The sequence below is a fragment of the Rhinopithecus bieti genome, unplaced genomic scaffold, assembly GCF_001698545.2.
Source record: "Rhinopithecus bieti isolate Rb0 unplaced genomic scaffold, ASM169854v2 scaffold_980, whole genome shotgun sequence".
Lineage (NCBI taxonomy): Eukaryota > Metazoa > Chordata > Mammalia > Primates > Cercopithecidae > Rhinopithecus > Rhinopithecus bieti.
The window spans coordinates 835,725-856,371 of record NW_016803338.1 but is presented as its reverse complement, the minus strand read 5'-3'; the positions used below and the strand labels follow the sequence as shown (position 1 = coordinate 856,371).

The 20,647-nt window shown below is 45.6% G+C and overlaps 1 pseudogene; it reads left to right on the top strand.

The window, feature by feature from the left end:
• Positions 1-17,749, top strand: part of LOC108531961 (protein bicaudal D homolog 2 pseudogene) — a 25,531-nt pseudogene extending 7,782 nt beyond the window's left edge.
• The last annotated feature ends 2,898 nt before the right edge of the window (positions 17,750-20,647 follow it).

Genomic DNA, 20,647 nt, shown 5'->3' with positions numbered 1-20,647 from the left:
AAAAAAAAAAAAAAAAAAAAAAAAAAAAAAAGTATCATTTTACCCAGTGATAAAATGACAGTCTCAACTACATGGGGCAGTTGAGAAGTTCTACTTAAAGGTGCTTAACCTGGCATGTATTCGCTCAGTGAATGGTGACTTTTTATGTTCACCAAGGATAGGTGCATGGAAAAGCCAAGAGCTGTGGGCAGTGTGCCAAAGTCTTAAATACAGGAGTTTTTGTTGTTTTGTTTTGAGACTGAGTTTCACTCGTTGCCCAGGCTGGAGTGCAATGGCACGATCTCGGCTCACTGCAACCTCCGCCTCCCGGGTTCAAGCGATTCTCCTGCCTCAGCCTCCCGAGTAGCTGGGATTACAGGCATGTGCCACCATGCCCGGCTAATTTTGTTTGTATTTTTAGTAGAGATGGGGTTTCTCCATGTTGGTCAGGCTGGTCTCGAACTCCCAACCTCAGGTGATCCACCCGCCTCGGCCTCCCAAAGTGCTGGGATATAGGTGTGAGCCACCGCGCCCAGCCCTAAATACAAGTTTTTATGTCTGATAGGAACTGGTGGAAGGTAATTTAAGTTCCAGCAGCCATCATTATGATGCCTGCTTTAGCAACTAAAAAAGGAGAAGCAAGATAGTAGCTGAAATCCTCATAGCCCAGTAGTGAATGATAATCATGCTTTGTATGACTGGTCAAGTATTCAGTCAATCTCACAAAATCCTTTGTAATAACAGTATAAATATTATCAACTTCTAAGAACAAGAGAGAAGAATTAATGGCAGGTGAAAAATATCCAACTGTTAGAAGAAGGCAAGCAGATATGACCAACAGCCCAGCTTGGTCTTAGCTTTCTCTGTTCTGCCAAGCCCCTGTGGTGCCGCAGGTTGCTAACAACAACCCAAGAAGTTGATTGGAACTGCAAAACTCAGCAAGGTCTTGGGAGTCAGGGATGCTAGTTTCTTCTGAGAATGGGAGTGAGTAGAGTGGAGCTGAAAACAAGTTTATTGAATGTCTTAGGCCATCCCTTCCTCTTATGCTGGCAGGTGAGTTCCCCTGCACAAATTCAGCAGAAAACAGAAGTTTCACCATCTGCAAAAGTTGGGAAAAGGTGAGGAGAGGGTGATAACGTACTGGGGATACCAGACAGATAAGAGTAAAAAAGCACTGTATTAAAAATAAAAATAATGGCCAGACGTGGTGGCTCACACCTGTAATCCTAGCACTTTGGGAGGCCGAGGCGGGCAGATCACCTGAGGTCGGGAGTTTGAGACCAGCCTGACCAACATGGAGAAACCCCGTCTCTATTAAAAACACAAAATTACCTGGGCGTGGTGGCACACACCTGTAATCCCAGCTACTCAGGAGGCTGAGGCAGGAGAATCGCTTGAACCCGGGAGGCAGAGGTTGCGGTGAGCCGAGATCTCGCCATTGCACTCCAGCCTTGGCAACAAAAGCAAAACTCTGTCTCAAAGAATAAATAAATAATAAAAATTAAAATAAAGTCAGCACTTTGGGAGGCCAAGGCAAGAGTTGCCTGAAGCCAGGAGTTCAAGACCAGCTTGGGCAACAGAGACCCAAGTAATAAAGCCAAGTGAGCTACTTGGAGGCTGAGGAGGGAGGATTGCTTAAGCCCAGGAATTCAAGGCTGCAGTGAACTATGATCACACTACTGAACTCCAACCTGAGTGACAGAGTAAGACCTTGTCTCTTAAAAAAAGGCTGGGGATGGTGGTTCATGCCCAGCACTTTGGAAGGCCGAGGCAGGTGGATCACCTGAGGTCAGGAGCTCGAGACCAACCTGGCCAACATGGCAAAACTAAAAAAAGTACAAAAATTAGTCGGGCATGGTGGCAGGCACCTGTAATCCCAGCTACTTGGGAGGCTGAGGCAGGAGAAGCGCTTGAACCTGGGAGGCAGAGGTTGCAGTGAGCTAAGATTGCACCATTGCACTCCAGCCTGGGTGACAGCAAAACTCCATCTCAAAAAAAAAAAAAAAAAAAAAAAAACTGGGACGGGCCACTTCTAGTGCCCTTAAAAGGAGAGGTCATGTAGGCTGGGCATGGTGGCTCACGCCTGTAATCTCAGCACTTTGGGAGGCCAAGGCTGGCGGATCACGAGGTCAGGAGATAGCAACCATCCTGGCCAACATGGTGAAACCCTGTCTCTACTAAAAATACAAAAATTAGCTGAGCATGGTGGCACGTGCCTGTAATCTCAGCTACTCGAAAAGCTGAGACAGGGGAATCGCTTGAACCAGGGAGTTGGAGGTTACAGTGAGCCGAGATCGTGCCACTGCGCTCCAGCCTTGAGACAGAGTGAGACTCTGTCTCAAAAAAGACAAAAAGTCTATTCCCAGCTCTGTGAGGTTTATTCCGAGTTCAAGGCTCCAGTATCAGCCAAGAAAGGGCCCCTCCCTAAGTTAAATTCCACATCTTTGGACTCTCTCCAAGCTTAAAATTTGAATAATCCTAACACTTTCCCTTTTTCACCACCGGCCATAGAGATGATTACTGCATCTTGCAGTTTGTACCTCTGTAATATGTCAGTATGCCCTCTGGGCCTTTCCAGTTCTCCAGTGCATGTTTTTAAATACTTTCTATTAGATCTCCCTCTTATAATTAGGTTTCTCCTCTTTCCAGACTGGGAAGAATTGGTACCAGGACTGGTCCTATAAAAAAGACTCTCAAAGAGGGTATTTGGGGTTTGGTTTGAACTTAAATGCACTGCTGAGTTTTTTGCCAGTGGGAAGTGGCATGCTAGGAATTCATGGTGCGGAATACCACATAATTAATCAAATTATCAATGACACAATGAATTAAGTGCTTTGGGGGATCAAGTGGTTGCTGCATTTGGCCATTATTGCAGTAATGATGACTACAAGGACGTGGAATGGTTGCATCCAAGTACACAAGAGCACCTATGGAAAGAAGATAACAAGCTCAGGTCTCTAAACTTTCAACTCAAGACGTGCTCATAAGACCAGAGAGCTTCTCTGATTGCCCTAAAAGAATCTTATTTTGTGTAGCCTCAGGACCAGCTGATAGATACAAAATTTAACCATGCCCAGCCAGACAAATTTGAACTCAGCTATTCCAAGTATGTTCCAATAACTAAAAGAAACAGTCTAAATAACTGAAAGAAAGATAATGATGTTTCACCAAACATAGAATAAGCATTAAAGAGAGAGAAATTGCAAAAAAACAAATAGAAATTTCCAGGTTGAGGCCAGGTGTGGTGGCTCATGCCTGTAATTCTAGCACTTTGGGAGGCCGAGGCGGGCAGATCACCTGAGGTCAGGAGTTCGAGACCAGCCTGGCCAACATGGTAAAACCCCATCTCTACTAAAAATACAAAAATTAGCCAGGCGTGGTGGCAGATGCCTATAATCCCAGTTACTCAGGAGGCCGAGGCAGGAGAATCGAACTTGGGAGGCGGAGGTTGCAGTGAGCCAAGATCACGCCAGTGCCCTCCAGCCTGGGCGAGAAGAGCAAGACCCCATCTCAAAAAAAAAAAAAAAAAAAAAAAAGAATTCCAGGTTGAAAATTGCAATAACTAAAATAATTCACTAGAGAGGCTCAATATCAGATTTTAAGCTGGCAGAAGAGAGAACTGGTGAATGAGAGAAGCTATATCAATTGAGATTATCCAGTCTGATGAATAGAAAGATAAAAGAACGAAGAAAGATGAGAGTCTCAGAGACCTGTGGAACACCATTAAGGACACAAACATGCACATTTGAAGTCTCAGAAGGAGAGAGAGAAATGGGCAGAGAGAATACTAAAAGGAATAGTAGTTAAAACTTTCTAAATTTGATGAAAAACGTTAACGTGCACACCTAAGAAGATAAATCACCTCAAGCAGGATAAACTCAAAGAGGTCCACACCTATATTCCATTATAATCAAAAAGTCAAAAACCAAACACAAAGGGAAACTCATGAAAGCAGCAATAGAGAAGTGACTCATCATGTACAAGGGATCCTCAATAATATTTAAAGCTGGTTTTTCATCAGAAACGATGGAGGCCAGAAAGCAATGAATGGGATGACATATTCAAAATGCTGAAAGAAACAGAATGCCAAACAAGAATTCTATATCCTGCAAGGCCGGGTGCAGTGGCTCAGCCTGTAATCCCAGCACTTTGGGAGGCCGAGACGGGCGGATCACAAGGTCAGGAGATTGAGACCATCCTGGCTAACATGGTGAAACCCTGTCTCTACTAAAAAAAAAAAAATACAAAAATTAGCCAGGCATGGTGGCGGGCGCCTGTAGTCCCAGCTACTCGGGAGGCTGAGGCAGCAGAATGGCATGAACCCGGGAGGCAGAGCTTGCAGTGAGCCCAGATCGCGCCACTGCTCTCCAGCCTGGGCAACAGGGCAAGCCTCCGTCTCAAAAAAAAAAAAAAAAAAAAGGAATTCTATATCCTGCAAACCTGTATTTCAAACATGAAAATAATTAAGACATTCCTACTCAAACAAAAACTGTAAATTTGTCACTAACATATACTTAGTCCATTCCTGCTGCTATAACAAAATGCCTTAGACTTAGTAACTTTATACACAATCAAGTCCACGATCAAGATGTCAGCCAGCAGATCCAGTCTCCGCGGAGAGTCCATTGTTATGGACGGTACTTCCTATATGTTCTCACATAGTGGAAGTGGCAAAAATGCTAACTTACGACTCTTCCAAGGTAAGGGCATTAATCCCATTCATGAGGGTGAAATCCTCATGACTTAATCACTTCCCAAAAGGCCCCACAATTTAGTGATGGGCAGTTAAGATTTCAACATATGACTTTGGGGAAACCATCATTTGAAATGTTCTGCCCTCAAGGCCCTGGCATTCTGGGCCTGTGATGGGCAGGGTAGCCCCTGAAGACCACTGAAATGTCTAGGATCAATCTTCCACTGTTTTGATGAAAGGCACCTGGCTTCCTCTAAGCCATACTAATTTTCTTATCACATGGTTGCTTTGGCCATGTCCTTGATGTTGTCTCCTAAACATACTTTTTCATCTTTATAACTTGGCCAGGCTAAGAATTTCCTAAATATTTAACTTCTGCTTCCTTTTTGATTACAAATTCCATCTTTAGGACAAATGGTACACTCTTGTAATCCCAGGTACTTGAGAAGCTAGGATGGGAAGATTGCTTGAGTTCAGGAGTTCAAGACCATCCTGGACAACATAGCAAGACCCCATTTCTTAAAAAAATAGCCAGGCATGGTGGTATGCACCTGTAGTCCCAGATACTCAGGAGGACAAGGCTATAAGACTGCTTGATCCCAGGAGTTTGAGGCTGCAGTCAGTTATGATTCCGCCACTGTACTCCAGCCTGGGTAACAGCAAGACTCTGTCTCAAAAAAAAAGGGGGGGGTGCTGGGCGCAGTGGCTCATGCCTGTAATCCCAGCACTTTGGGAGGCCAAGGCAGGTGGATCACAAGGTCAAGAGATCAAGATCATTCTGGCTAACATGGTGAAACCCTGTCTCTACCAAAAAATACAAAAAATTAGCCTGGGTGTGGTGGTGGGCACCTGTAGTCCCAGCTACTCGGGAGGCTGAGGCAGGAGAATGACGTGAACTCGGGAGGTGGAGCTTGCAGTGAGCCGAGATCGTGCCACTGCACTCCAGCCTGGGCGACAGAGTGAGACTCTGTCTCAAAAAAAAAAAAAGAGGGAAATTATATAACTTTAAAAATCTTTGTTTCTCTCTTCTCACATTTTACTATAAGCAGTCAAGAGAGCCATACTGCACCCTCAACACTTGGCTTACATATTTTGTCTGCCAAGTATTCTATTTAATTACTTATAAGGTCTGTCTCCTGGGTCAGGTGCAATGGCACATACATGTAATCCCAGCACTTTGAGAGGCTGAGACAGGTGGATCTCTTCAGCCCAGGAGTTTGAGACCAGCCTGGGCAAGATGGTGAAACTTCATCTCTACAAAAAACACAAAAATTAGCTGAGCATGGCAAGCACTCCAGCCTGGATGACAGAGTGAGACTATCTCAAAAAAAAAAAAAAAAAAAAAAGTTTTATTTTCCAAAAAAACAAGGAAAAAAAAACAATTCGGCCAAGCCCTTTGCCACTTTATAAAAAGGATGGCCTTTCCTCCAGTTTCCAAAAGGATGTTCATCATTTCTGTATGACACCTCATCAGAATAGCCTTTATTGTCCATGTTTGTACCACTTAGGTAATCTCTAGAAAGACTGAGGATTTCCTCATGGCATTCCTCTTCTTCTGAGCCCTCACTAGAATTGTCCTTAGCACTCCATTCCCAGTAAGGTAGCCTTTTTCTATCATGCACTTTAAAACTCTTCCAACCTCTACCCGTTGCCCAATCCTAAAGCCACATCCACATTTTTATTTGTTTGTTTTTTTGTTTTGTTTTGTTTTGTTTTTGAAATGGAGTCTCATTTTGTTGCCCAGGTTGGAGTGCAGTGGGGTGATCTCGGCTCACTGCAACCTCCACCTCCTGGGTTCAAGCAATTCTCCTGCCTTAGCCACCCTAGTAGCTGGGACTACAGGAACCCTCCACCAAGCCCAGCTAATTTTTGTATTTTTAGTAGAGATGGGGTTTCACCATGTTGATCAGGCTGGTCTTGAACTCTTGACCTCAAACAATCCACCTGCCTCAGCCTCCGAAACTGCTGGGATTACAGGCATGAGCCACCACACTTGGCCCACATTTTTAGATATTTGTTATAGAAACACCCCACTTCTGGTACCAATCTTTGTCTTTGTGCATTCATGATGCTATAACAAAGTATCTTAGACCTATAAATGTATAAACAACAGAAATTTATTGCTAACAGTTCTGGAGGTTGGAAAGTCCAAGATCAAGTCACCAGCAGATTTGATGTCTAGTGAGAGACTATTCCTCATGGAAGTCACCTTCTATGTGTCCTCAAATGGCAGAACAAGTAAACACATTCTTTCAGCCTCTTTTATAAGACACTAATCCCAAATATGAGGGTGGAACCTTCGTGACTTAGTCAATTCACAAAAGGTCCCAAATATTTTTTTTTTTTTTTCCTGAGACGGAGTCTTACTCTGTAACCCAGGCTGGAGTGCAGTGGTGCGATCTCAGCACACTGCAAACTCCACTTCCCGGGTTCACGCCATTCTCCTGCCTCAATCTCCCGACTAGCTGGGACTACAGGCACCTGCCACCACGCCTGGCTAATTTTTGTATTTTTTGTGGAGACAGAGTTTCACCGTGTTAACCAGGATGGTCCTGATCTCCTGACCTCATGATCTGCCCGCCTCGGCCTCCCAAAGTGCTGGGATTACAGGTGTGAGCCACCGCGCCCGGCCAGTCCCAGTTCTTAATACCATCACCCCAGTAGTCAAGACTACAACATCTGAACTTGGGGTGAACACATTCAAACTATAGCAAATACAGAAGAGAGTCTTCCAGGCTGAAACAAAAGGATACAACTCAAATCCAGTAGACAGTAACTCAAATTTACATGAGGAATTATTTTTTGTTCATAATTATTTCTTTTATCTGATTAAAAAGATAATACATAAGCCAATTAAATTTGAAAACAGTTTTGCCGGGCGCAGTGGCTCAAACCTGTAATCCCAGCACCTTGGGAGGCCGAGACGGGCGGATCATGAGGTCAGGAGATTGAGACCATCCTGGCTAACACGGTGAAACCTCATCTCTACTAAAAAATACAAAAAAACTAGCCGGGTGAGGTGGCGGGCGCCTGTAGTCCCAGCTACTCGGGAGGCTGAGGCAGGAGAATGGCCTGAACCCGGGAGGCGGAGCTTGCAGTGAGCTGAGATCCGGCCACTGCACTCCAGCCTGGGCGACAGAGCAAGACTCCGTCTCAAAAAAAAGAAAAAAAAGAAAAAAGAAAACAGTTTTGATGGGCTTATAATTTGTAAAGATGTAATTTGTGTGACAATAATAGCACAAAGAAGCAGGAAGGGAGCAGAGCTATATAAGAAGTTTTTGCATACTATTGAGATTAGGCTAGCATTATTTCATATATACTATATTGTTATAAATTAAGATGCTAAAGGTAATACTATGACAACTGCTAAGAAAATCATTCAATCATTCAAAAAATTACAGAACTAAAATGGCACCCTAAAAAATAATGTAAAAGAAGACATAATGAAGCAAGAAATATGTATAAAAAACAAATAGCAAAAATGTATTAAACAGAGGAAGGAGACAGAGTAAGATAGCTAAATAGAAGGCTCCACTGATCATCCTCCCTGCAGGAACACCAAATTTGACCACTATCTACACAAAAAAGCACCTTCCTAAGAACCAAAAATCAGGTGAGTGATCATAGTATCTGGTTTTAACTTCAAATTATTGCTGGAAGAGGCAATGAAGAGAAAAGGAAAGACAGTCTTGAAATGCTGACACCACCCCACCCCCATTCCCCAACAGTGGCCACATGCCACTGGCCCAGGGTGTGGAGAGATAATCTGTGAACTTGGGGGAGAGAGGGTACAGAGTTTGTGGGACTTTATATTGGAACTCAGTGATGCCAACACCGGGCAAAATAGCCAATGCCCATAGAGAAAGCATTTAGAACAGCCCTAGTCAGCCAGGCATGGTGGCTCACACCTATAATCCCAGCACTTTGGGAGGACGGGGCAGGTGGATTGCCTGAGGTCAGTAGTTCGAGACCAGCCTGGCCAACATGGTGAAACCGTGTTTCTACTAAAAATACAAAAATTAGCTGGGCGTGGTGGTGGACACCTGTAGTCCCAGCTACTCAGGAGGCTGAGGCAGGAGAATCGCTTGAACCCAGGAGGTGGAGGTTGCAGTGAGCTGTGATCACATCATTGCACTCCTGCGTGGGTGACAGAGCGAGACTCCGCCTCTAAAAAAAAAAAAAAAAAAAAAAAGAACAGCCCTAGCCAGAGGGGAATTGCCCATCCCAACAGTCAGAACTTGAACTTGAGTTTCAGTCAGCCTCACCACCATGGGCTACAGTACTCTGGGGTCCAAAATAAACTGGAAAGCCTATCTTGGCCACAAGGACTGCAGCTCCTAGGCAAGTTCTAGTGCTGTGCTGGGTTCAGGGCCAGTGGACTTGGGGGGCATGCAACCCAGTGGGATACCAGCCAGGGCAGCCAAAAGAGTGCTTGCCTCATCTCTCCCCTAACACCAGGTAGTGCAGCTCACAGCTCCAGAAGAGACTCCCTCCTTCCACTTGAGGAGAGGAAAGGGAAGAGTAAAGAGCACTTTGTTTTGCAGCTTGGATACCAGCTCAGCCACAGTAAGGTAGGGCACCAGGCAGAACCATGAAGTCCCCATACCAGGCCCTAGCTCCTGGATGACATTACTAGACACACCCTGAGCCTGAAGGAAACCTATTGCCTTGAAGGGAAGAACCCAGTTCTCACAGGAATTATCACCTGCTGACTGAAGAGCCCTTAGACCCTAAATAATCAGCAGTGGTAGTCAGGTAATACCTGCCGTGAGCCTTGGGTGAGACGCTGAGACAGACTTCAGGTGTGACCCAGCATATTCACAGCTGTAGTGACTGTGAGGAGCCGCTTGCTTGAGCAATACAGAGGGAAAAATCAAGGGAACTTTGTGTTGCAAATTAGGTACCAGCTTGGGCACAGTGGGGAAGAGTAGCAAGTGAGTTATTGGGGTTCCCAGTTCCAGGACTTAGCTCTTGGATGGCATTTCTAGACCTACCCTGAGACGGGGGGAGCCCACTACCCTGAAGGGTGAGTCCCAAGCCTGGTAACATTCACCAAAAGCTGACTGAAGAGCCCTTGAGCCTTAAGTAAGCATTGGTGGTACACTGGCAGTGCTCCCCGTGGGCCTTTGTGTAGGGAAAAGAGAGATCAGACTCTTACTGTGTCTATGTGGAAAAGGAAGACATAAGAAACTCCATTTTGATCTGCACTAAGAAAAATTGTTTTGCCTTGAGATGCTGTTAATCTGTAACTTTAGCCCCAACCCTGTGCTCACAGAAATATGTGCTATATGGAATCAAGGTTTAAGGGATCTAGGGCTGTGCAGGACGTGCCTTGTTAACAATATGTTTACAGGCAGTATGCTGGGTAAAAGTCATCGCCATTCTCCATTCTCGATTAACCAGGGGCACAATGCACTGCAGAAAGCCACAGGGACCTCTGCACAAGAAAGCTGGGTATTGTCCAAGGTTTCTCCCCACTGAGACAGCCTGAGATATGGCCTCATGGGAAGGGAAAGACCTGACTGCCCCCTAGCCAACACCCAAAAAGGGTCTGTGCTGAGGAGGATTAATAAAAGAGGAAGGCCTCTTGCGGTTGAGACAAGAGGAAGGCCTCCGTCTCCTGCATGTCCCTGGGAACAAATGTCTCAGTGTAAAACCCAATCGTACATTTGTTCTATTCTGAGATAGGAGAAAACAGCCCTGTGGCTGGAGGCAAGATATGCTGGCGGCAACGCTGCTCTGTTACTCTTTGCTAAACTGAGATGTTTGGGTGGAGAGAAGCATAAATCTGGCCTATGTGCACATCCGGGCATAGTACCTTTCCTTGAACTTATTTGTGACACAGATTCCTTTGCTCGCATGTTTTCCTGCTGATCTTCTCCCCACTATCACCCTGTTCTCCTGCTGCATTCCCCTTGCCAAGATAGTGAAAATAGTAACCAATAAATATTGAGGGAACTCAGAGGCCGGGACTGGTGCAGATCCTCCGTATGCTGAGCGCCAGTCCCCTGGGCCCACTGTTCTTTCTCTATACTTTGTCTCTGTGTCTTATTTCTTTTCTCAGTCTCTCTTCCCACCTGACAAGAAATACCCACAGGTGTGGAGGGGCCAGCCCCCTTCACCTTTGGTGGTAGTGGTGGACATGGGAAGAGACTCCTCTGCCCAGGGAAAGGGGAAGGAAGAGAGGGAAGGACTTTGTCTTGTGGTTTTGGTGCCAGCTTAGCCACAGCAGAATAGAGCACCAGGTAGATTTCTAAGGTTTCTGACTCCAGACCCTGGCTTCTGGACAGCATCTCTGGACCTGCCTGGGGCCCAAGGGAGCTTGCCTCCCTAAAGGGAAGGACGGACTGGCTTTATCATCTGCTGATTGTAGAGCTCTAAGGCCTTGAGTGAACATAGGTGATAGGTGGTAGTGGGTACAGCTGGCCTTGGCTGAGACCCAGTGCAATGCTGGTTTCAGGTCTGACCCAGCACAGTCCCAATAGTGATAATGGCCACAAGGGTGATTGTGTCACCCCTCCCCCAGCTCCAGGCAACTCAGCACAGACAGAGAGACTCCATTTGTCTGGGAGAAAGTAAGGGAAAAGAACGGGAGTCTCTGTGAGAATTCTTCCAGATCTTATCCAAGGCCACCAAGGCAGTACGTCTACAAGTCTGCAAGAACAGCAGTGTTATTGGGCTTGGGTTACCAAGATGCAGATATAGTTACAGTGACCAAAAACTTAGAGCATAACACCCAAGTCACTTCAAATACCTGGAGAGCCTTCCCAGGAAGGACAGATACAAATAATTTCAGACTGCAATATACACCTAACTCTTTTTTTCTTATCTCTTCTCTTTTTTTTTTTTTTTTTTTTATTTTTTGAGACAGGGTCTCACTCTGTTACCAGGGTTGGAGTGCTGGAGTGCAGTGGCACAGTCACGGCTCACCGCAGCCTCAATCTCCCAGGCTCAGGTGATCCTCCCACCTCAACCTCCTGAGCAGTTGGGGCTACAAGAGCACACCACCGTGCCTGGCTAGTTTTCTGTATTTTTACTAGAGATGGGGCTTCACCACATTGCCCAGGCAGGTCTCAAACTCTTGGGCTTAGCAATACACCACCTTGGCCTCCCAAGTGCTGTAGTGGCATGAGCCACTACACTCAATCAATACCTAACTATGAACAAAAAATAAAAAATAATTTTAAAAATACATAACTCTTCAATGCCCAGACACCAACAACCACCCACAAGCATCAAGATCATCCAGGAATGCATGACCTCACCAAATGAACTAAATAAGGCACCAGGGATCGATGCTAGAGGGACAGAGACATGTGATCTTTCAGGCAAATAATTCGATATAGCTGTTTTGAGGAAACTCAAAGAAATTCAAGATAACACAGAACAGGATTTCAGAATCCTTCAGAGAAATTTTTAAAAGGCATTGAAATAATAACTTTTTTAAAATTTGTTTTGTTTTGTTTTGTTTTTGAGACAGAGTTTCGCTCTTATTGCCTAGGCTGGAGTGCAGTGGTGCAATCTCGGCTCACGGCAACCTCCACCTCCCAGGTTCAAGCGATTCTCCTGCCTCAGCCTCCTGAGTAGCTGGGATCACAGGCATGGACCATCACACCCGGCTAATTTTGTATTTTTAGTGGAGACAGGGTTTCTCCATGTTGGTCAGGCTGGTCTCAAAATCCCAACCTCAGGTGATCCACCCGCCTCGGCCTCCCAAAGTGCTGGGATTACAGGCGTGAGTCACTGCACCTGGCCCAATAACTATTATTTTTTTGAGACAGGGTCTCACTTTGTCACTCAGGCTGGCATGCGGTGGCACGATCTTGGCTTACTGCAGCCTCAATGTCCTGGGCTGAAGCGATGCTCCCAGCTCAGTCCCCTGAGTAGCTGGGACTGCAGGCACATGCCACCATGCCCAGCTGATTTTTTGGTATTTTTTGTAGAGACGAGATTTCTCCATGTTGTCCAGGCTGTTGTTGAACTCCTGAGCTCAAGGAATCTGCCCACCTCAGCCTCCCAGGTGCCAGGATTACAGGCATGAGCCACTGCACTTATCCAAGATTGAAATAATTAAAAATAATCAAGCAGAAATTCTAGACTTAAAAAATGCAACAGACAAACTGAAGAATGCATCAGAGTCTTTTAATAGCAAAATTGATTAACAGAAGAAAGAATTGGTGAGCTTGAGGACAGGTTATTTGAAGTCACACAGGGAAGACATAAGAAAAATGAAACAGAATGAAGCATACCTGTGAGAGCTAGTAGTCCCAGCTACTCAGGAGGCTAAGGCAGGAGAATCGCTTCAACCCAGGAGGCAGAGGTTGCAGTGGGCTGAGATTGCGCCATTGCACTCCAGCCTGGGTGACAGCGAGACTCCATCTTAAAAAAAAAAAAAAAAAAAGGAAAGAATAGAATCTCAAAAGGGCCAATCTGGCCGGGCACGGTGGCTCACACGTATAATCCCAGCACTTTGGGAGGCTGAGGCAGGTGGATCACCTGAGGTCAGGAGTTCAAGACCAGCCTGGCCAACATGGTGAAACCCTGTCTCTACCAAAAATAGAAAAATTAACCAGGCATGGTGGCACACACCTGTAGTCCCAACTACTTGGGACTGAGGCAGAAGAATCGCTTGAACCTGGGAGGTGGAGGTTGCAGTGAGCCAAGATTGTGCCATGCACTCCAGCCTGGGTGACAGAGCAAGACTCCATCTCAAAAAAAAAAAAAAGGCAAATCTAAGTTACTGGCCTTAAAGAGGTTAGAGACAGAGGTAGAACGTTTATTCGAAGGGATAATAAGAGAGAACTTCCCAAACCTAGAAAAAGATATAAATATTCAAGTACAAGAAAGTTATAGAACACCAAGCAGATTTAACCCATAGACTACTTAAAGGCATTTTTTTTTTTTTTTTTTTTTTTGAAACAGAGTCTCGCTTTGTCCCCCAGGCTGGAGTGCAGTGGCGCAATCTCGGCTCACTGCAAGCTCCATCTCCTGGGTTCATGCCATTCTCCTGCCTCAGCCTCCCAAGTAGCTGGGACTACAGGCACCCGCTGACACCTGGCTAATTTTTTGTATTCTTTTTAGTAGAGACGGGGTTTCACCATGTTAGCCAGGATGGTCTCAATCTCCTGACCTTGTGATCTGCCCGCCTCAGCCTCCCAAAGTGCTGGGATTACAGGCATGAGCCACCGTGCCCGGCCACTACTTCAAGGCATGTAACAGTCAATTTCCAAAGACCAAGGATAAAGAAAGGATCCTAAAAGCAGCAAGAGAAAAGAAACAAATAACATAGAATGGAGCTCCAATACATTTGGCAGCAAACTTTTCAGTGGAAACCTTACAGGGCAAGAGAGACTGGCTTGACATATCTAAAGTGCAGAAGGAGAAAAAAATGTCTGTAATACTAGCATAGTGTGTCTGGTGAAAATATCCTTCAAACATGAAGGAGAAATAAAGACTTTCCCAAACAAAAGCTGAGGGATTTCATCAACACCAGACCTGTGCTACAAGAAATGCTAAAGAGAGTTCTTCAGTTTCAAAGAAAAGAACATTAATGAACAATACAAAATCATCTGAAGGTACAAAAACTCTCTGATAATAGTAAGTACAAAGAAGCACAGAAACACAGAATATTATAACACAGTGATTATGATGTATAAGCTAGTCATATCTTAAGTAGAAAGATGGAAAGATTAACTAATCAAAAATAATAACTACAACAACTTTTAAAGACACAGACAGTACAATAATATACAAACAAAAACAACAAAAAGTTTAAAAGTGGGGAGACAAAGTTAGAGTTTATATTAACTTTCTTTTTGCTTGTTTTTTAGTTTATGCAAAGTGTTAAGTTGTCATTAGTTTAAAATAAAGTGTTATAAGATATTATTTGCAAGTCTCATGGTAACCTCAAATCTAAAAGCATACAACAGATACACAAAAAATAAAAAGCAAAAAATTAATACATACCACCAGAGAAAAATTACCTTCACTGAAAGGAAAACAGGAAGGGAGAGAAGACCACAAAACAACCAGAAAACAAATAAAGAATGGCAGGAGTAAGTCCATATTATTAATAACAACACTGAATGTAAATAGACTAAACTCTCCAATCAAAAGACACAGAGTGGCCGAATGGATTAGAAATAAGACCCAGTGATCTATTACTACAAGAGACACACTTCACCTATAAAGACACTTATAGACAGGAAATAAAGAGATGGAAAAGATATTCTATGCAAATGGAAATCAAAAAAGAGCAAGAGTAGCTATACTTATACCAGACAACATAGAGGTTTTTTTTTTAGACAGAGTCTTACTCTGTCATCCAGGCTGGAGTGCAGTGGCATTATCTTGGCTCACTGCAACCTCTGCCTCCCGAGTTCAAACGATTCTCCCACCTCAGCTTCCTCAGCAGCTGGGACTACAGGTGTCCGCCACCACGCCTGGCTAACTTTTGTATTTTTAGTAGAGATGGGGTTTCGCCATGTTGGCCAGGCTGGTCTCCAACTCCTGATCTCAAGTGATCTGCCCACCTCAGCCTCCCAAAGTGTTGGGATTACAGAGATGAGCCACTTCACCCGGCCAGACAGCATAGGTTCTTTTTTTGAGACAGTCTTGCTCTGTCGCCCAGGCTGGAGGGCAGTGGTGCAATCTCAGCTCACTGAAACCTCCGCCTCCCAGGTTCAAGTGATTCTCATGCCTCAGCCTCCTGAGTAGCTGCGATTATAGGCACGCACCACCACACCCAGCTAAATTTTGTATTTTTAGTAGAGACAGGGTTTCACCATGTTAGCCTGACTGGTCTCAAACTCCTGACCTCAAATGATCCGCCCACCTCAGCCTCCCAAAGTGCTGGGATTACAGGCATGAACCATCACGCCTGGCCAAACAACATAGATTTTAAGACAAAAACTATAAAAAGAGACAAAGAAAGTGATTATATAGTGATAAAGGGGTCAATTCAACAAGAGTGTTTAACAATTGTAAATATATATGCACCCAACTGGGGCATCCAGACACATAAAGCCAATATTATTAGAGTTGAAGAGAGAAATAAACCCCAATACAATAATAGCTAGAGGCTTTAACACCTCACTTTCAGCATTGGACAGATCATCCGGACAAAAAATTAACAAAGAAATGTCAGACTTAATCTGTACTATAAACCAAACAGACCTAATAGATATTCACAGAACATTTTATCCAATAGCTGCAGAATACACATTCTTCTACTCGACACATGGATCATTCTCAAAGATAGACCATATGTTAGGTAACAAAACAAATTTTAGGCCGGGCACAGTGGCTCACGCCTCTAATCCCAATACTTTGGGAGGCTGAGGCGGGTGGATCATGAGGTCAGGAGATTGAGACCATCCTAGCTAACATGGGGAAACCCCGTCTCTACAAAAAATACAAAAAATTAGCCAGGCATGGTAGTGGGCGCCTGTAGTCCCAGCTACTCAGGAGGCTGAGGCAGAAGAATGGAGTGAACCCGGGAGGTGGAGCTTGCAGTGAGCCAAGATTGCACCACTGCACTCCAGCCTGGGAGACAGAGCAAGACTCCATCTCAAAAACAACAACAACAACAACAACAACAACAACAAAACAAGTCTTAAAACATTCAAAAATTGCTATATACATGAGTGGAAAAAAGTAAATAGATACAGAATAGAGCACAAGCAGGATCTTAAAAAATGGTTTAAAAAGCCAGTTGCAGTGACTCACGCCTGTAATCCCAGCACTTTGGGAGGCTGAGGAGGGTAGATCAACTAAGGTCAGGAGTTCAAGACCAGCCTGACCAATATGGTGAAACCCTACCTCTACTAAAAATACAAAAATTGGCCAGGCGTGCTGGCACATGCCTGTAATCCCAGTGGCTTAGGGAGGCTGAGGCAGGAGAATCACTTGAACCAGGGAGTAAGAGGTTGTAGTGAGCCAAGATCAGGCCAGCACTGGACCAGCTGGTGAATTTGCTGAAGGTGAGCGACATTGCTGGTGAGATGCAGGGCCAGCCTGAGTGTGGCCCAGGATGAGCTGGTGATCTTCAGTGAGGAGCTGGCCCACCTCTACCATCATGTGTGCATGTGAAACAACTGGAGGCCCAGCTCTGTCACGGGGGACTACTACCTGAGGGCCAGGGCGGGGCCAGCTGCACCAGCCCTGCGGGCAACTCCTCCATCCTCCTACCCAAGGGGCTGCTGGCTGCAGAGGCAGGCCAAGCACGCAGTGGGACCAGGGACATCAGCCCCTCACGTAGCTCCTCGCTGCCATTGCCCCTGGGTGACCCATGCTGGGAGCCCATGGATATCTACCACCTGACTGGTATCATCTGCCACCAGATCAAGCACCTGCAGGCAGCTGTGAACCACATAATGGAGCTGTTGTGGTGGCGCATCACCTCGCAAGAGCTGGGCCCAACCATGGACAAGTTCAAGGAGGCTGTCATGGAAGAGATCCTCAGGTTGCAGTCGCTGCTCAGCACCAAGCGGGAGCAGCTCACCAGGCTGCGCACTGTGCTGCAGGCCAGCCAGCAGGCAGCCAAGGTGGCCCTCACCAAGCTGAAGGGCAAGAATGAGAAGGAGAAGACCATGGTTACCAAGACCAGGAGGAAGCTGTGCAATGAGCTCCAGGTGCTCACCTCTGAGGAGGACGTGGCCACCTTCTCCTCACTGTGTGCCATGTTTGCCACCAGGAGAAACGAGTACATTGCAGCTGGATGAGACGCAGCAGCAGCTGTCAGCTGCAGAGGATGAGAAGGCACTGAACTCTCTGCTGCGCATGGTCATCCTGCAGAAGCTGGCACTGACCCAGTGGCTGGAGCTGCTCAAGCTGGATCACACAGACCTGATGTGACCCCACCAAAGCTGCCCCCAAGGCCAAGCCAGCCACCCCAAGCTTAAGTTATGCCTGCGCCTGCGCCCATGACAGGGCCAAGGGCACTGGGCTGGCCAACCAGGTGTTCCACATTACAGGTGTAAGCAACCGTGCCTGGCCCAGTCCCTGAGTTTTTAACGGGAGGGAAAAAAAGCTTTAATGTTGGCTAGAGTGATGGCTCACGCCTATAATCCCAACACTTTGTGAGGCCGAGGCAGGAAGATGGCTTGAGCTCAGGAGTTGGAGACCAACCTGGGCAACATAGTGAGACTGAGACCATGTCTCTACAAAAAAGTAGTGGGGCATGGTGGCATGCACCCGTGGTCCCAGCTTCTTGGGAGGCTGAGGTGGGAGGATCACTTGAGCCCTGCAAATCAAGATTGCAGTGAGTCATCATCACACTGCTGCACTCAGCCTGGGCAATAGAGTAAAAAAAAAAAACACGCTTTAATGTTGAGGATGTTGAGAGCTGCTGCGCGGAAAGGCCTCTGTACAGGCTGAAGAACCTTCCCTGGCTGCCAGGCTTGCCAAGAGCCCTCTAGAAATGCCCACCACGGGGCTATTTGTTACAATGTTCTTGTTTTTTATCTGATGCACTTTTGATATTTTGATACTATATTTGCTTCCTTAATTCCTCACGCACTGACAGTCTCAGATGCCGTGGTCTACGCTCACGGGCCTGTCGCTGCCTGCCCCAGCTCCCTCTGTGTTGGTCTGGTGTCAGCACAAGGAAGAGCTGTGTGCTCTGTAGCATGTAGCTCTAGACTGTGGAGATTAGGGCTTTGACCAGAGAATTCACCAGAGAAGGCATCTAGACCTGAGTTTTTCTTTGTGCAAAATTTTTGTATTACAAATTCAATTTCTTGGTATAGGTCTATTCAGATTTTCTATTTATTTTTTATTTTTATTTTACTTATTTTTTTGAGGTGGCATCTTGCTCTGTTGCCCAAGATGGAGTGCACTGGCGCAGCCTTGGCTCACTGCTGCCTCCCAGGTTCAAGCAATTCTCCTGCCTCAGCCTCCCAGGTAGCTGGGATTACAGGCATGTGCAATGACACCATTCTAATTTTGTATTTTTTAGTAGAACTCTTGACCTCAGGTGATCTACCCGTCTTGGCCTTCCAAAGTGCTGGGGNCAATTTCTTGGTATAGGTCTATTCAGATTTTCTATTTATTTTTTATTTTTATTTTACTTATTTTTTTGAGGTGGCATCTTGCTCTGTTGCCCAAGATGGAGTGCACTGGCGCAGCCTTGGCTCACTGCTGCCTCCCAGGTTCAAGCAATTCTCCTGCCTCAGCCTCCCAGGTAGCTGGGATTACAGGCATGTGCAATGACACCATTCTAATTTTTGTATTTTTTAGTAGAACTCTTGACCTCAGGTGATCTACCCGTCTTGGCCTTCCAAAGTGCTGGGACTACAGGCATAAGCCACCGTATCCAGCGTTTTTTTTTTTTTTTTTTTTTTTTGAGACGAAGTCTTACTGTGTCACCCAGGCTGCAGTGCAGTAGTGCAGTCTCGGCTCACTGCAACCTACACCTCCTGGGTTCAAGCAATTCTTGTGCTCAGCCTCCCGAGTAGCTGGGATTACAGGTGTGTGCCACCACGCCTGTCTAATTTGTTGTATTTTTAGTAAAGACAGGGTTTCGCCATGTTGGCCAGGCTGGTCTCAAATTCCTGACCTCAGGTGATCAGCCCACCTCAGCCTCCCAAAGTTGGGGTTACAGACATGAGCCACCATGCCTAGCCAGATTTCTTATTTATTTTTGAATCAATGATTGATGAGAAGCAATTGGCATTGGGTCAGAATTTTAAATGAAAAAAATTTTTTTTTGTTTTTTGGAGACAGAGTCTCGCTCTGTTGCCCAGACTGGAGCACAGTGGGACAATCTCGGCTCACTGCAGCCTCCGCCTCCTGGGTTCAAGCTATTCTCGTGCCTCAGCCTCCCAAGTAGCTGAGACTACAGGCGTCCGCCAGCACGCCCAGCTAATAGGGTTTCACCATGTTGCCCAGGCTCAGGCATTCCACCCGCCTCAGCCTCCCAAAGTGCTAGGATTATAGGTGTGAGCCACCATGCCTGGCCAAAATGAACATTTTTGATTCAGCAATTCCAATCCGAAGAACTAATTTCAGTTATATGTTGCCATATGCTAAAGTTCAGTAGCATAAAACAATAACCATGTTATTATGCTCACAGATTCTGTGGTTCAATAATTCAGGTAGGGCACAGTGGAAATAGATTACCTCCATCCCACATGTCTGGGCCCTAATCTGAGAAAATCCAAATGCTTGGGAAGTGAAGCAACTCAAATGACAGAGGCTTGGGAGTCATTAGCATCTGACTTAAGGTGACTTGAAGACCAGGGCTTTCTAAAGGTTACTTACGTGTAGTCTTTCTATGTGACAGGCTTCTCATAGCATGGTGACTGGATTCCAAAAGATAGCTCTCCAAGAGGGAGCTGCCAGAGAGCAGGTGTTCTGTGAAGACCAGATGGAAGTTGCATGACCTTTTATGATCTAGAATGATGTCTCCCACAGTGCATTATTTGAAGCAGTTACTAGTTCCAAAGAGCATATGAAGTGGGAGATATTGTTGTGGACATTTCTGGGAAATACAGTCTGTCAGACTTTTTACACAAATACTTGTATTTGTTAAGTGTAAAAAGGGAGGCAGAACAATAACTACAGCAGTCTCATTCACAAAGTTTTACAACGTGTACATATGCGCAGGTGCAAATGCGTAGAGAGAGAACCAGAAAGTAATGGGATTTTCTCTTTTTTTCTTTTTTTGAGACCGAGTTTCGCTCCTGTTGCCCAAGTTGGAGTGCGATAGCGCAATCTAGGCTCACTGCAACCTCTGCCTCACGGGTTCAAGCAATTCTGTCTCAGCCTCTTGAGAAGCTGGGATTACAGGCACATGCCACTATGCCTGGCTAATTTTTGTATTTTTAGTAGAAACGGGGTTTCATCATATTGGTCAGGCTGGTCTCGAACTCCTGACCTCAGGTGATCTGCCTGCCTCGGCCTCCCAACGTGCTGGAATTACAGGCGTGAACCACTGTGCCCGGCCGGGATTTTCATACTGATTATCTCTGTAAT